The 16,903-nt window shown below is 37.6% G+C and overlaps 1 non-coding gene across 1 annotated transcript; it reads right to left on the bottom strand.

Moving 5' to 3' along the window:
* Positions 1-16,539: 16,539 nt before the first annotated feature.
* LOC118630402 lies at positions 16,540-16,646 on the bottom strand. Its single transcript, XR_004959625.1, has one exon. It is a non-coding gene; the product is annotated as a U6 spliceosomal RNA (small nuclear RNA).
* Positions 16,647-16,903: the final 257 nt, after the last annotated feature.

Raw genomic sequence — 16,903 nt, 5'->3', positions numbered from 1 at the left:
ATAACACTTCACACCTTAAAAAATATAGGAAATAACAAGTCTTGAAAAGGGTGTGGATAAATTGGAACCATTGTAAATTGCTGATGGGAAGGTAAAATATATATTGCTGATTGGAATGTAGAATGTTTCCATAGCCGCTGTGGAAACTAATCTAGTAATTCATTAAAAAGTTATAGATTTACCATAGAACACTATAATTCCACTCCTAAATATATAATCATAAGATCTGAAAACAGAAACTCAAGCAAATATTTGTACATGGATACTCATAGCAGTGCTATTCACAATATGTAAAGGTGAAAACAACCCAAATGCCCATCAAGAGATGCATGTACAAACAAATGGTAGCATATGCATGCAATGGAATATTCCATAAAATTATTTCGTACTGTAGTATCATTCCAAAAAAAGAAATGAATCACTGAAACAAACTAAAGCAAGAATGTCTCTAAGAATTTAGAGACAAAAAGCAAATTGGTAGTTCCGAGGGGTTGGGGAAAAGAAAGAATGAGGAGTAATAACTTATTAGGTATGGGTTTTATTTAGGGGGCAATAAAAATGTCTTAAACTTGATAAAAATGGTAGTTGCAGAGCATTGTTCCTGTACTAAAGTCACTACATTGTTTGGCTAGTTATGTTAAATCAAGATGCTTATGTGAAGTTCATTCCAAATTTTTTTTAAAAGAATACAAAAAGGGTATAAGCACATTACAAAGCTTGGACAACTAGTCTTTTATTTGGAACTTTAATCATTAAGTGAGAGAGAATATTACATAAAAATGATTAACCCTTGCCTTGGCCATTTAGAGCATTGGCCCATGGACCAATGAGTCGCAGGTTTGATTTCGGTCAAGGGCAGGTACCTTAGCTGCAGTTCGATCCCAGGCATGGTCGGAATCCTGCAGGATGTGTCCCTTTCACATCCATGTTTCTCGCTCTCTCCCTCCCTCTCTTTTCCTCCCTCCCACTCTATCTGAAGATAAATAGAAAAAATATCCTCAGGTGAGGATTGAAAACAAAAGATTAACCCTCTTTCATTATAACAGAAGTGTTATGATGGTGATGACTTTTATTTTTATAATTATTACCATTATTCTGAAGAGCTGTGGGAAGCCAGAGCCCAAGAGGGACTGATACAATCCAGCTGCCCACCCTTGGGACCTGTGGGGTGCTGGGACACCAGAGAGGCCTGTGCGACCCAGCAGCCCATAAGAGAGGCATAGAGCTGGGCCCCCAAAGGGACTGTGCTATCCAGTTACCCATGGGACCTGCAGGGTGCAGGGGCACCAGAGAGACCTGTGTGACCCAGCTGGGCAGAAGATAGGCAGAGAGGATGTTAAAATGGAGGCGGAGTGAATGGAAGCTACACAGATGATTTCCCAGGACCAAACGGGAATTGCAACTAAAATAAAGACAAATCCTCGGAAAAAAGCAAAAGGACAGGACCATGTAACCAGGGACAATGGTAGGATCTGCGGTGGAGAGGGTGGCTGGCTGGGAACCCAGAGACAACAGCAGTCTTAGCTATGAGCAGTGCCCTTGGGGAATAAAGACCAAACCCACTCCACAGCACAGAAAACCAGGACAGAACACTAAAATAGGCACAGCCACTCACCTGGGGGCTACAGCAGAGGGAGGGCAGACTGGGCTGAAACTCTGTGGAGACATCTGATATTTGGAGAGCACTCAGAGTTTTTACTGAGTTGCGGCCACAAACGACGGTGGCCAGTGTGCGCCTTCCCAGAGCTGTGGGGAAAAGCAGCAGCCCCCACCCCCTCGGAGATACAGCCTTTCCTAGGTGAGGCAAAGAAATATAAATTGGGGCTCATTAAAAACCAGCCTCTATCCCACCCTCTGAAAATCCTCTTATGCAGAACACCAGGGCTTTTATATTACAAGGCATTGAGTAACTGAGACTACTAGCTACCAGGAAAAAGCTAGAGGATAAGTGAACGTTTCCTGCGCTTGCAAATCTACCCAGAAAAGTAAGACTTGACAGTGGTGTTTAACATGGGCCCACCCGGGCTCATCGAAACCCAGTAGAGGGAGCTACAAACAGAACACCAACACCCACAGGGAAAATTTAGCAGGCTCCAAAACCCACTGAGATAGCCAAAATGGTGAAACAAATCCCAAATGAAAGAACAAGAGAACTCTATCCAAGATGAGATCAATGAATTCAGCTAAGCAAATGATCAGAGGTAGAATTCAGAGGCATGATCTTGAGGAAGCTCAACAGCATGAGTAAGGACATCAGCACCATGAGTAAAGATATAGAAACACTGAAAACAAACCCAGTGGAAAGGAAGAATGACATAGCAGAAATAAAGAACACATTGGAAGGGCTAACAAGCAGAGTAGAGGAAGCTGAGGACCCGATCAGTGACTTAGAAGACAGGGTAGAAAAAAAATCAACCAATCAGAAAACCAAAAGGAAAAAAACAATTAAAAAACAGGAAGATAGCTGAAGAGAACTGTGGGACAACTGGAAACATAATGACATTCGCGTCATAAAATCCCCAAAGAGAAAGAAAATGGGCATGATTAGAAAATATATTTGAAGAAATAGTGACAGAAAACTTTCCTAACTTGGTGAAGGAAGAAGGCATTCAAGTTTAAGAAGCACAGAGAGCCCCAAGTAAAAACCAAACAGGCCCACGCCAAGACACATAGTAATTAAAATGCCAAAAATTAAAGACAAAGAGAGAATCCTAAAGGCAGCAAGAGATAAGTAACAGGTTACCTACAAAGGAACCCCCATAAGACTCTCAGCTGACTTCTCACAAGACACACTACAGGCCAGAAAGGAGTGGCATGAAGTAATCAAGGTCATGAAAAACAATGATCTGAATCCAAGACTACTCTATCCAGCAAGGCTATCATTGAAAATAGAAGGTCAAATATAGAGCTTCCCAGACAAAAAAAAAAAGGCTAAGGGAATATATTAACACCAAACCAGCACTGCCAGATATGCTAAAAGGACTGCTGTAATTAGTAGAAGAAATAGGAAGAAAAATGGAACCACACTATACAAAAATGGCAATAAATAAGTACATATTGTCACCTTAAATGTGAATGGTTTCAATGCCCAGATAAAAAGACACAGAGTAGCTGACTGGATAAGGAAGCATGACTCACATATATATTGTTTACAAGAGACCCACCTCACAACAAAAGTTTCACATAGGCTGAAAGTGAAGGGATAAAAAAAAGTCTTTCAAGCAAACGGAAAGCAAAAAAAGCTGGATAGCAATATTCATATCTGATAAAATAGATTTCAAAATCTACTAGTAATGAAGGCCATAACTAGAAACAAAGAAGGCCACTACATAATATTGAAAAGATCTATCCAACAGGAAGATATAACCTTGGTAAACATATATGCACCCAATATAGAAGCACCAACATATATTAAAAATCTTCTGGAGGACTTCAAAGGAGAAATCAATGGCAATACAATCATAGCAGGGGACTTCAACACCCTGCTGACATCACTTGATAGATCTTCTAGGCAAAAAAATTAACAAGGAAACACAGACTCTAAATGAAGCACTAGATCAAATGGACTCATTGGATATCTACAGAGAATTACACCCCAAAACTGCAGAATTCACATTCTTCTCAAGTGCACATGGGACATTCTCAAAGATAGGGCACAACCTAAGTGTCTACAAGTTCAAGAAGATTGAAATCATATCAAGCATCTTCGCAGATCACAATGACATGCAACTAGAAATCAACTGCAACAAGAACATGCAAAGACATTTCAAAACATGGAGGCTAAATAGCATCTTACTGAGCAATGAATGGGTTACCATGGAGATCAAGGAAGAAATTGAAAACTTCCTGGAAACCAATGAAAATGAACACAACAGCACAAAATCTATGGGATGCAGCGAAACCAGTTCTGAGAGAGAAGTTCATAACACTACAGGCCTACCTCAAGAAGCAAGATACATACCTTGTTCATGGATTGGAAGAATTAACACCATTAAAATGTCCATACTACCCAAAGCAATCTATAGATTCAATGCAATCCCCATCAAAATACCAATGACATATTTCACAGAGCTAGAACAAATACTTCAAAAGTTCATATGAAACCAAAAAAGACTTCCAATAGCCACAGCAATCTTGAAAAAGAAGAACAAAGTAGGAAGGATCACATTACCAGATTTCAAGTTATACTACAAAGCTACTGTAATCAAAACAGCCTTGTACTGGCACAAGAAAAGGCATATAAACCAGTGGAACAAAACAGAGAACCCAAGGCAATATGCTCAATTGATATTTGACAAAGATGGCAAGAGCATACATACAGTGGAGTAAAGATAGCCTTTTTAATAAATGGTGTTGGGAAAATTGGACAGCTACATGCAAAAAAATTAAACTAGACTATCAACTTACACCATACACAAGAATAAACTCAAAATGGAAGAAAGACTTAAATGTGACTTATGAATCCATAAAAATCCTAGAAGAAACTGAAGGCAACAAAATTTCAGACATCATACGCAGAATTTTCACTGATACATCACCTAAGGCAACAGAAACAAAGGGGAAAATGAACACATGGGACTACATCAAACTCAAAAGCTTCTGCACAGCAAAAGAGACAGTCATCAAAATGGAAAGGCAACCCACTGTATGGGAGAGCATAATTGCCAATGATACATCAGATAAAGGGTTAATTTCCAATATGTAGAGAGTGCTCATACAACTCAACAAAAGGAAGACAAAAAACCCAATCAAAAATTGGGCAGAGGAACTAAATAGACACCTCTCCAAACAGGACATACAAATGGCCAAGGGACATATGAAGAAATGCTCAACATCACTAATCAACAGAGAGATCCAAATTGAAACAACAATTAGGTATCACCTCATACCTGTCAGAATGGACGCCATCAACAAATCATCAAAAAACAAGCGTTGGTGTGGGTGGGAGAAAAGGGGACTCTAGTACACTGCAGGTGGGAATGCAGACTGGTGCAGCCACCATGGTGTTACCTCAAAAAATTAAAAATTGAACTGCCATTTGACCCAGTGATCCCACTTCTAGAAATATACCCTAAGAAGCCTGAAACACCAATCAGGAAGAATATATGTACCCCCATGTTCATAGCAGCACTATTTATAATAGCTAAAGTCTGGAAACAGCCCAAATGACCATCAGTAGACAAATGGATTAAAAAGCAGTGGTACATATACACAATGGAGTACTATGCAGGTGTAAGAAAGAAAGATCTCTTATCCTTTGAGACGACATGGCGGGACCTAGAAAGTATTATCCTAAACCAAACAAGCCAAATAGAGAAAGACAAGTATCATATGATCTCACTTATGTGTGGAATATAGTGAACATAACAGTCTGAGGAATGGGGTAGTCCCAGAGACGTGGAAGTATGGTACAGACTGACAATCCCCAGAATAGGGGGTCAGGGGGGAAAGATAAACCACATCACTTATATGCATGTATGAATGAACAATGGACATGGACAACAAAGCTGGGGACAGGGCGGGGAGGGGATGAAAGGGGAATTAGTGAGGGGAAAAGGAGAAACATCTGTAACAAAAATAAATAAATAAAAATTTATAAAAAAGAGTTATACAACCAGGTTTTAAATCCAAGAAAAAAATTATTACCATGATCCTTATTAATATATATTTCTTTGGTGCTCCAAAACACCTAATATATTTCTGTGCACAGAATACAGAATAAATCTATGAGGGAGAGTTTCCTACGCTTTTAAATCAATCAATTAGGCTTGGGAACCTTTGATAAACATGAATAGAGCTTCTAGCTTTGCCATTATTTCATCACAGGCTTCCACATCATTCTGCCAAGCTTCTTTTTTTTTTATAAACAGCACACTTGTAGCCCCAAACAGTGCCTAGAAAATTCTACGATGCCATAATGAAAGCTAGTAGTCCTCTCCTGAAAACTCTACTTCTACTATCCACTCTAAATAGACATTTCTCACTAATTTGACCCTAAATACTTCAAATTTTGAAATTAGAGATAAAATGCTTATGACATGAGTTTATTTTAGACCATTAATCTTCAAAATGTTACTAACAATATTGCTTTTTCTTTGAAAACTATCCAATCTATACTATAAATTTCACATTTATGTCATCTACTGATTTAGGAGTTATATCTACTACTCCTCATTATTCAAAGAGTTTGCCAAAATACTTATAGTTTTTCTGTCCCATTCAAATTCTGTAATCATCTTTGATGACTTAAAAACTCTACATCAAATATTCAAGTAGTTATTTATCACATAGAAATTAAACATAACTTACTTCGATTATGCAAGCCAATACAACTAAGGCTGCAAAATAAAGTTTGTATTGACACCCAAATCTCTACTCCAACACCAATCTCTCTCAATCACTAACCTAGTCCAAATTTCTTTATTTTTTTCTTTCCTTCCTTCCTTCATTTATTTTTGTATTACAGTTTACTTTCAATATAATTTTGTACTGGTTTCAGGTATACAACATACTTATTAAAAATCATATTCTTTAGCCCTGGCCAGTTTGGGTCAGAGCTTAGAGCGTTGGCCCGCAGTCCAGAGAGACCCGGGTTCGATTCCTGCTAAGGGCATGTATCTCAGTTGCAGTTTGTCCCCAACCCTGGTTGGGGTCGTGTGGGTGGCAACCAGTCGATGTGTCTCTCTGAGTTGACGTATCTCTCTCTCTCTCTTCCTCCCTCTATCCTTCTCTTCACTCTGAAATGAATGCAAAAGTGTCCTCGGGTGAGGATAAAAAAAAAAAAAAAAAAATCATATACTTTACAAAGTGTTCCTCCCAATATTCCCAGTGTCCACCTAGCACCATACATAGTCATTGCAATATTATTGACTATACTCCCTATGCTGTACTTACATCCCTGTTACTATTTTGTAACCGCAAATTTGTGCTTATTAATCCATTGTCATCTTTCACATATTTCCCAACACACCTCCCCTCTGGCAGCCACTAGTCCAGTCTCTGTGTCTATGTGTCTGTTTGAATTTTGTTTGTTCATTTATTTTTGTTCTTTGATTCCACATTTAAGTTAAATAATATGGTATTTGTGTTCACTGACTTATTTCACTTAGCATAATATTGTCTAGATCAATCCAAACTGTTACAAATGGTAAGGTTTTGTTCTTTTTTATGGCCAAGTAATATTCCATTGTATATATGCACCAAGCTATTTCATCCACTTGTCTACTGAGTTGCTTCCATATCTTGGCTATTGTAAATAAAGCTGCAATGAACATAAGGGTACCATATATTCTTTTTAATTAATGTTTTATTTTTATTTTTTTGATAAATGCCCAGATGTGAAATTGCCAGGTCATAAGGAAGTTCCGTATTTAATTTTTTCAGGACCCCCATACTGGTTTCCATCCTGGCTGCACCAATCTGCATTCCCATCAACAGTGCAAAAGAGTTCCCTTGTCTCCACATCCTCACAAACACTTGTTATGTGTGGACTTATTGATGATAGCCATTCTGATAGATTTTAAGTAATATCTCATTGTGGTTTTAATGTGCATTTCTCTGATGATTAGTGATGGTGAGCATCTTTTCTTGACTATTATCCATCTATATGTGCTCTTTGGAGATGTGTCTATTCAGGTCCTCAATGCATTTTTAATTGGATTGTTTTTTGATGTTGAGTAGTACGCATTCTTTAAATTTTTGGATATTAAGCCCTAATTAATGTGTCACTGGTGAATAACTGCTCCTATTTGGTAGGCTGTCTTTTTGTTTTGTTAATGGTTTCCTTTGCTGTGCAAAAACTTTATAGCTTGATGTGGTCCCTATTGTTTATTTTTTTCTTTTGTTTTCCTAGACCAAGGAGATACATCAGAAAAAATACATTCTAAAAAATGTATCAGAGATTTTACTATATTTTCCTTTAAGAGTTCTATGATTTAAGGTCTTACATTTAAATCTTTAAACAATTTTTTCTTGTACATAATTGTAAGAAGTGTAAGTAGGTGGTCTAATTTCACTTTTTGCATGTATCTGTCCAATTTTCCCAGAAACACTAATGGAAAAGACTATCTTTACCCCATTGTATGTTTTTGTCTACTTTGTCAAATATTGACCATATAGGTGTGGATTTACTTCTGTGCTCTGTATTCTATTCCATTGATCAATTTGTCTTTTTTATGCTAGTACCTTACTATTTTGATTACTAAAGCTTTCTAGTATAGTTTGGTATCAGGTAGCATGATACCTTCAACTTTGTTCTTCTTTCTCAAGATTACTGTGGCTTTTCAAGGTCTTTTGTGGTTCCACATGACTTTTTAGATTATTGGCCCTAGTTCTGTGAAATGAGCCATTGGTATTTTGATAAAAATTGTGTTGATTCTATAGATTGCTTTGGTTAGTATGAACATATTAATGATGTTTATTCTTCCTATCCATGAGCACAGTATATGCTTCCATTTATTTGTATATTCTTTAATTTCTTTCTTCAGTATCTTACACTTTTTTGAGTACAGGTCTTTTACCTCCTTGGTTAAATTTATCCCTAGGCATTTTTTGATGCAATTGGAAATGGCATTGCTTTGTTAGTTTCTCTTATAGTTCATTACTAGTGCATAAAAATGCAACCAATTTCTTTAAACTAGTATTTTATCCTGCTACTTAACTGAACTCATGTATCAGTTCTAGTAGTTTTCCAGTGGAATATTTAGGGTTCAAAATATACAGTATTATACCATCTACAAATAATGACAGTTTTACTTCTTCCTTTTTAATTTGGATTCCTTTTATTCTTCTTCTTCAGTCAGATTTTTTTCTCATGACATACTCATGGCAGTTAGTTTAGCAAAATTTATTTGGTTCACCTATTAATCTTTTATTCAATAATTTTAATTATTAAGCTAGACATGTGCTTTAATTTGTGCTAATCTATTACCAGGGGAGCTGACACCCAGACTGCACTTTTCCCTCAAGAATAAGTTTAAGGTGTCTACAGTAGATCTAAATTAATTCAGGCCATTGTTTCTGAACATATACAAAATATAATGTCACTGAAAATATTTCCAGAGCTTAGCGATATTTGAAAATTATATAATGCAATAATAACATTAATTTCAATAAAGTTAACTACTGGTTAATTTATTAATGTATGCAATAGAAATGAAACACGTGACAAAAGACATGACTGATTTGAAGCCTTGCTATTTCCTGAGCATTTGCATAAGTTCAAGTTACATTCCTTCTATGGATCTTAGTGTGAATAATAGGTAACATTTTGGGGATAAAAGTAATATAAAGGTATATTGTGAGATACTGCTGAGAACTCCTTTCCAACATATGTATAAAAACTATGCAAATTATGAGATCATATATGCAAATATATCTTAGTATTGCCTAAAACTGAGGACATGCATCATCCACTGGAGAGCAGGAAAGCCAGGCCAGCCCAGCTCTGCTGCTGTTGGCTTCTCTTTCTCCTGCCTCCCTGCACAAAGTTATGAAAGAAGAAATAATAGAAAAAAGAAGATAAAGACTATCACTTCCAACATAGTCAAATAGTTCCTACTGGACACAACCTTCCTGTACATAACAACTATGGACTTCAGATAGCCTACAAAAATAAAGCAAGGCAATGGATAGTGATGAAATGCAAGTACATTCTTGACCTGAGCTGACACCTGTTAAAAAAAGAATGCTACTGTGTGAGTTATGTGTTTTTCCCCCTGCTGGCTTTTAGTTTGAAGTTACGCCATTTTCAATGTGTGAAATGATTATAACATAGAAAACCTGCAGGCTTCTTAACCTGAAAAACCAGAAGATATATTTCAAAGCAATTGGACTTCTATAAACTTAGGAGAGACTCCTAGAAAGGAGAGAGCCACAGAAGAGCCCCAAATTCTGAGTATAAAGCCTATAGAAATTTCTAGTTGGCTTCTGAACCATGTACTATGTTATAGAATCAAAATAGCTGGTGATGAATGCTAGAATAACTAAATTGAGATTTGAGATTTAATAAAATATTTAAATAAAACCAAATTGCCTATTAAAACAAAACAGAAATCATTCTTAAAAAGAATATAACCAAATGTAAATTATCTACATGATATCATATTCACAATAACTGGGGCAAAATCAAAATTAATCATGTATGAGGAACCAGAAAAATATATTACTAATTCTTAAATTAAAAAAAAAGTCAAGGTATTTTAATCTTGAGATTATCCAGATCTTGGAATCATCACAGAAAGACTTTAAAGCAGCTAGCTTCTATCTATGTATTCAATGTGATGAAAGAGAAACACTCATTACACATAAAAATCAGGAAATCTCAGCAGAAACAAGTAAATAGATAAAACAAAAATGATAACAATTCCCAGAAAAATACAATATATAACATTCTTTGGGTAAGAAGAATGAAGATGATAGAAGAAAGAATCAATAATCTTGAAGCTAGATCAACAGAAATAATACAGTCTGAAGAAGACCAAGAAAAATGTTTGGGAGAAAATAAATGAATACAGTTTTAGAAATCTGTGGGACATATCAAAAGTATAAATCACACGTTATTTGGGCCCAGGACAGATTGGCAAAAGAAAACAGGACAGAAAAAAACATTTTTGAAGAAATAATGTTCAAAAACTCCCTAAATGTGTGTAAGACATCATTTTACACAAACAAGGCTTAGGAAAAGCCAAGTTGGAATTATAAATAAAACTAAATCCCAACACAGAAAAGTCAATATATAATAATCGCAAATGTGTATGACCTTATAAACAAACTTCAAAATACATGATGCAAAAACTATAATATTCAAGAACCAGCTAATTCTCTAAACATAGTAAAAGATTTTAACAGTCCCCTTGAAGAACTGATTAAGCAACCTGGATCTACTGGCAATTATATAACATTGCATATGATAATGTCAAAATACACATTCTTTGTTTATGCTCAGAAATTCACCAACATGAACCAAAAACTGGACCATAAAAAGTTTGAATCAATTTAACAGAATTGAAATCATATGGAATAAATTCTCTGATCACAATGTAATTAGATATCAATAACCACAACATATCTAAGAAAACTGTAAACATTTTCAATTAAACAACACCCTTTGAAAGAAAAAAAAATTCAAAGGAGAAATTAGTTTGAGTAGTTTGTAGTTTGAACTGAACGATCTTACAAAATACCGCATCTAAATTTTGAGGGCGGTAACTTAAGACAATTATCCCAGGGAAATTTTGACTTTTAAGTGTTCAGATTAAAAAAAAAAAAAATTACGGTCTAAAATTAATGACCCAAGATTCTGCATGAAAACAAATTTCGAAAATAATAGGGCAAAATAAACTAAAAGTATATCGAAATTAGAAAATTTGCCGATACAAATAGATGGCAACAAAATAGAAGACAAACTGAGAACAACGACAAAGTGGAAAGCCATCTTTTGAACTCAATTTGAGATGTAGCAACAGGGCAGCAAAAGCCTCTGTCCTCGCTGCTGTTCCCCCCGCCCCCACAATCGCCATTTAACGGAGCTGCAGACTGTGGCCCCACGGGCAGTGGGCCCCACGCCAGCCTCCGCCTGTGCCCGCCTCAGCGCTCACCTCGGCCGGGGACAGGTCAGAGTTCAGACCCCAAGACGGTGAGCGTGCAGGAGCTGCCCGCTCCCTCGAGGCTTCCGGGCCCTTCGCGGCACAGCCCCCACTGGAGGGCACACACGCAGGCGCGCGACCCTGAGGGTTACGACACCCTGCGGGACGGCCCAGCCCCCTCGGGCTCCCCAGGTCGAGGTGGGTCCTCTGGGACCCGATGGCCTGAGTCTTCCCCGGGCCTGCGCACCCTCGGGCCCCGGTCACTGGGGCGGGGCAGGTGGGACGAGGCCTGGCAGGTCAGGGAGCCCGAAGGCCGGCTTCGGCTTTGTGTGCCCCTGGCCCCGGTGACAGGGCGGGGGCCGGACCGCAGGCCCACGGGCGGGCGGCCTCTGGGCCCGGCTGGGCGGGAAGGCAGGTTGGTGCTGAGGCCGAGGCCAGTGCTGGCTGGAGCCACGCTGCTTGGGGCTCTGCTGAGGCTCCTGTCGGCCTGGACCGGAAGTGGTTACGGCAACGTGTTTTCCCCGTGGCTCCCGCGGAACTGCAGCCTGGAGCGGCCTCTTCCTGGTTCCTGGTTCCTGGTTCCTGTTGAAACTACTGGGAGACTGGTTTTCATGATTGTGGGCTCGGGAATGTTTCAGAAGCCATTATCCTCAGCCCCGCAGCACTGTCATTAACCTTCTCCAGGTTGCTGTAGTTAACAGTCCCGGCCAGTCTGTGGCTGCAGCTGCTCCAGGAGCTGTTGGAAGAGCAGAGTCACGTTCTTGCCAGGTGCCAGGTCGTTCATCTTCTCTAGCTCCCGCTCTGAGTAAATCTCTCTCTCTCTCTCTCTCTCTCTCTCTCTCTCTCTCTCTCTCTCTCTCTCTCTCTCCCTCTCTCCCTCTCCCCCCCCCCCCACTACCTCCCCCCTTATCTCCTGCCCTGCTTTGGGAATATGATATAATACAGCCAATTTGGAAATCTGACTAGCAATTTCTTTATAAGTTACTATTCACTCGTCATGAAATTCAGCCATTCCATTCCTAGGTATTTAGGAATAAAAACATATGTCCACATGTTCAAGAATATTCATAGTCACTTTATTCATTCTAGTGAAAAGCTGAAAACAATACTGGTGAATTGTAAAGCAAAATGTGGACTATCCATGCAAAAGAATGCTACTCAGCAATAAAGATGAACGTGCCACAGTACCAAAAAACCGACATGATGCTTCTTAAAATCATTATTCAGAGTGAAAGAAGTCAGAAGTACCAATGATGGACAATCCTATTTAAATATCTTTTAGAAAAAGGAACCCAATTTATAGTAATAGTAAACAGGGTCCAAAGGATTACATAGTGGTACAAAGAAAGAATTAGTGATGAAAATACTATTCTTATCTTCCTTAAAGCTGTGATTATTACAAGTGTATACATATGTCGAAATGCATCAGATTGCACACTTTTTTTAATTTTATTTATTTTTGTTACAAATGTTTCTCCTTTTCCCCCCACTGATTCCTCCCTCCTCTTCCCTCCCCATCCTGTCCCCAGCTTTGTTGTCCATGTCCATTGTTCATGCATACATGCATATAAGTTCTGTGGTTTATCTTCCCCCCACACCCTCTTCTGTGGATAGTCAGTCTGTACCACACTTCCACGACTCTGAGACTACCCCATTACATTATGTTCATTTTATTCCACAAATAAGTGAGATCATATGATACTTGTCTTTCTCTGTTTGGCTTGTTTCGCTTAGGATGACGCTTTCCAGGTCCATCCATGTCATCTCAAGGATGAGATCTTTCTTACACCTGCATAGGACTCCATTGTGTATATGTACCACTGCTTTTTTATCCATTCATCTACTGATGGACATTTGGGCTGTTTCCAGATCTTAGCTATTGTAAATAGTGCTACTACAAAGATGGAAGTACATATATTCTTTCTGATTGGTGTTTCAGGCTTCTTAGGGTATATTCCTAAAACTGGGATCACTGGGTCAAATGGAAGTTCAATTTTTAATTTTTTGAGGTAACACCATAGTGTTTTCCAAAGTGGCTGCACCAGTCTGCATTCCCACCAGCAGTGCACTAGAGTCCCCTTCCCTCCGCACCCTCGCCAACACTTTTTTTTTGATAATTTGTTGATGGCGGCTATTCTGACAGGTGTGAGGTGATATACCTCATTGTAGTTTTAATTTGCATCTCTCTGATGATTAGTGATGTTGAGCATTGCTTCATATGTCTCTTAGCCATTTGTATGTCCTGTTTGGAGAGGTGTCTATTTAGTTCCTCTACCCATTTTTTAATTGGGTTCTTTGTCTTCCTTTTGTTGAGTTGTATGAGCACTCTATGTATTTTGGGAATTAACTCTGTATCTGATATATCGTTGGCAATTATGCTCTCCCATACAGTGGGTTGCCTTTCCATTTTGATGCTTGTATCTTTTGCTGTGCAGAAGCTTTTGAGTTTGATGTAGTCCCATGTGTTCATTTTCTCCTTTGTTTCTGTTGCCTTAGGTGATGTATCAGTGAAAATTCTGTTGAATATGATGTCTGAAATTTTGTTGCCTACATTTTCTTCTAGGATTTTTATGGATTCATAAGTCACATTTAAGTCTTTCATCCATTTTGAATTTATTCTTCTATATGGTGTAAGTTGATGATCTAGTTTAATTCTTTTGCATGTAGCTGTCCAATTTTTCCCAACACCTTTTATTAAAGAGGCTGTCTTTACTCCACTGTATGCTCTTGCCAACTTAGTCAAATATTAATTGAGCATATTGCTTTGGGTCCATTTCTGGGTTCTCTATTCTGTTCCACTGGTTTATATGCCTGTTCTTGTGCCATTACCAGGCTGTTTTGATTACAGTGGCTTTGTAGTATAACCTGAAATCTGGTAATGTGATCCCTCCAACTTTTGTTCTTTTTCAAGATTGCTGTGGCTATCCGGGGTCTTTTTTGGTTCCATATGAACTTTTGAAGTATTTGTTCTAGTTCTATGAAATATGTCGTTGGTATTTTGATGGGGATTGCATTGAATCTATACATTGCTTTGGGTAGTATGGACATTTTAATGATGTTAATTCTTCCAACCCATGAACAAGGTATGTGCTCCCACTTTTTTATATCTTCCTCTATTTCTGTTTTCAGTGACCTGTAGTTTTCTGCGAATAGGTCCTTTATTTCTTTGGTTAAGTTTATTCCTAGGTATCTTATTTTTTTTGCTATGATGGCAAATGGGATTGTTTTTTAAGTTTCTCTTTCTTTGAGTTCATCATTGGTGTATAAGAATGCTGTCGATTTCTTGACGTTAATTTTGTATCCTGCTACTTTGCCAAATTCATTTAAGTCTAGTAGATTTTTAAGTCTAGTAGTCTTTGGGGTTTTCTGTGTATAGTACCATGTCATCTGTGAATAATGACAGTTTCACTTCCTCCTTTCCAATTTGGATCCCTTTTATTTTTATTTCCCTTCTGATTGCTGTGGCTAAGACTTCCAGTACTATGTTAAATACGAGTGGCGAAAGTGGGCATCCTTGTCTTGTTCCTGTTCTTAAGGGAAATGCTTTTAATTTTTGCCCATTGAATATGATGTTAGCTATTGGTCTTTCATATATGGCCTTTATTATGTCGAGATATGATCCCTCTATTCCCACATTGCTGAGCATTTTTATAAAAAATGGGTGCTGGATTTTGTCAAATGCTTTTTCGGCGTCTATTGATATGATCATATGATTTTTATCTTTCATTTTGTTTATGTGGTGTATCACATTTATTGATATGAGAATATTGTACCAGGCTTGCATCACTGGGATGAATCCCACTTGGTCATGGTGAATAATTTTTTGATGCATTGCTGGATTCGATTTGCTAGTATTTTGTTCAGGATTTTGGCATCTATGTTCATCAGGGATATTGGCCTGTAGTTTCTTTCTTTGTAGTGTCTTTTTCTGGTTTGGGAATTAGAATTATGGTGGCTTCATAAAACGAGTTTGTAAGCCTTTCTTCTTGAATTTTTTGTAATAGTTTGAGGAAAATGGGTATTAGTTCTTCTTTGAATGTTCGATAAAATTCCCCTGTGAAGCCGACCAGGCCTGGTCTTTTGTCTGCTGGGAGAGTCTTGATTACATCTTCAGTTTCTTCTGTTGTTATTGTTCTGTTCAAGTTTTCTAGCTCTTCCTGGTTCAGTTTTGGGAGACTATTTGTTTCTAGAAATTTGTACATTTCACTTAGATTTTCAAATTTGTTGACATATAATTGTTCATAATATTTGTTGCCGTATAATTGTTCACAATATTTGTTAACAATCCTTTGTATTTCTGTGGTGTCAGTTATTATTTCTCCTCTTTCGTTTCTGATTTTGTGTATTTGGTCTCTGTTTCTTGGTGAGTCTAGCTAAGTGTCCATCAATCTTGTTCATCTTTTCAAAGAACCAGCTCTTTGTTTCATTGATGCTTTGAATTTTTTTTTTTTTTTATGGTCTCCATGTCATTTATTTCCTCTCTGATCTTTACTATTTCCTTCCTTGTACTTTCTCTGGGGTTTTCTTTTTTCTTTTTATTTTTTGCTTTCTAGTTCTTTAAGTTGTGAAGTTAGATAGTCTATTAGAAATTTTTCTTGTTTCTTGAAGGAGGCCTGTAGTGCTATGAACTTCCCTCTCAGAACTGCTTTCTCTGTATCCCATATATTTTGTGTTGTTGTATGTTAATTTTCATTGGTTTCCAGGAAGTTTGTAATTACTACCTTGATCTCCATGATCACCCATTCATTGTTCAATAACATGCTATTTAGCTTCCATGTTTTGAAATGTCTTTACATGTTCTTGTTGCAATTGATTTCTAGTTGCATGCCATTTTGATCTGAGAAGATGCTTGATATGATTTCAATCTTCTTGAACTTGTAGATTTAGTTTGTGCCCTATCTTTAAGACTGTCCCATGTGCACTTGAGAAGAATGTGAATTCTGCAGTTTTTGTAAAAAATATGGAACACTTCACAAATTTGTGTGTCATCCTTGCACAGGGGCCATGCTAATCTTCTCTGTATTGTTCCAATTTTAGTATATGTGCTGCCAAAGCGAGCACTGATTGCATACTTTTAATAAGAGTTTCAATACTTTCTTTACTCCTTATGGGAGAAGCAAATTATAAATCAAATATGTCAAGATACTACTAAATTGTTTCTCTACCTCTCTGGATACAGACTACAAATATGTATGTCATTTATAGGATAATCAAACTGTTCAAGGTGTGTTTTATGTAGAAAGAAGTATAACATTGGGGTTGGGTACAAAGATACAGGTGTTAATATAAATATTTTCAATTTCTAATCCTTGTACCCC

This window comes from Molossus molossus, unplaced genomic scaffold (genome assembly GCF_014108415.1).
Source record: "Molossus molossus isolate mMolMol1 unplaced genomic scaffold, mMolMol1.p scaffold_m16_p_14, whole genome shotgun sequence".
Classification (NCBI taxonomy): Eukaryota; Metazoa; Chordata; class Mammalia; order Chiroptera; family Molossidae; genus Molossus; species Molossus molossus.
This window is presented reverse-complemented; position numbering and strand designations above follow the sequence as displayed.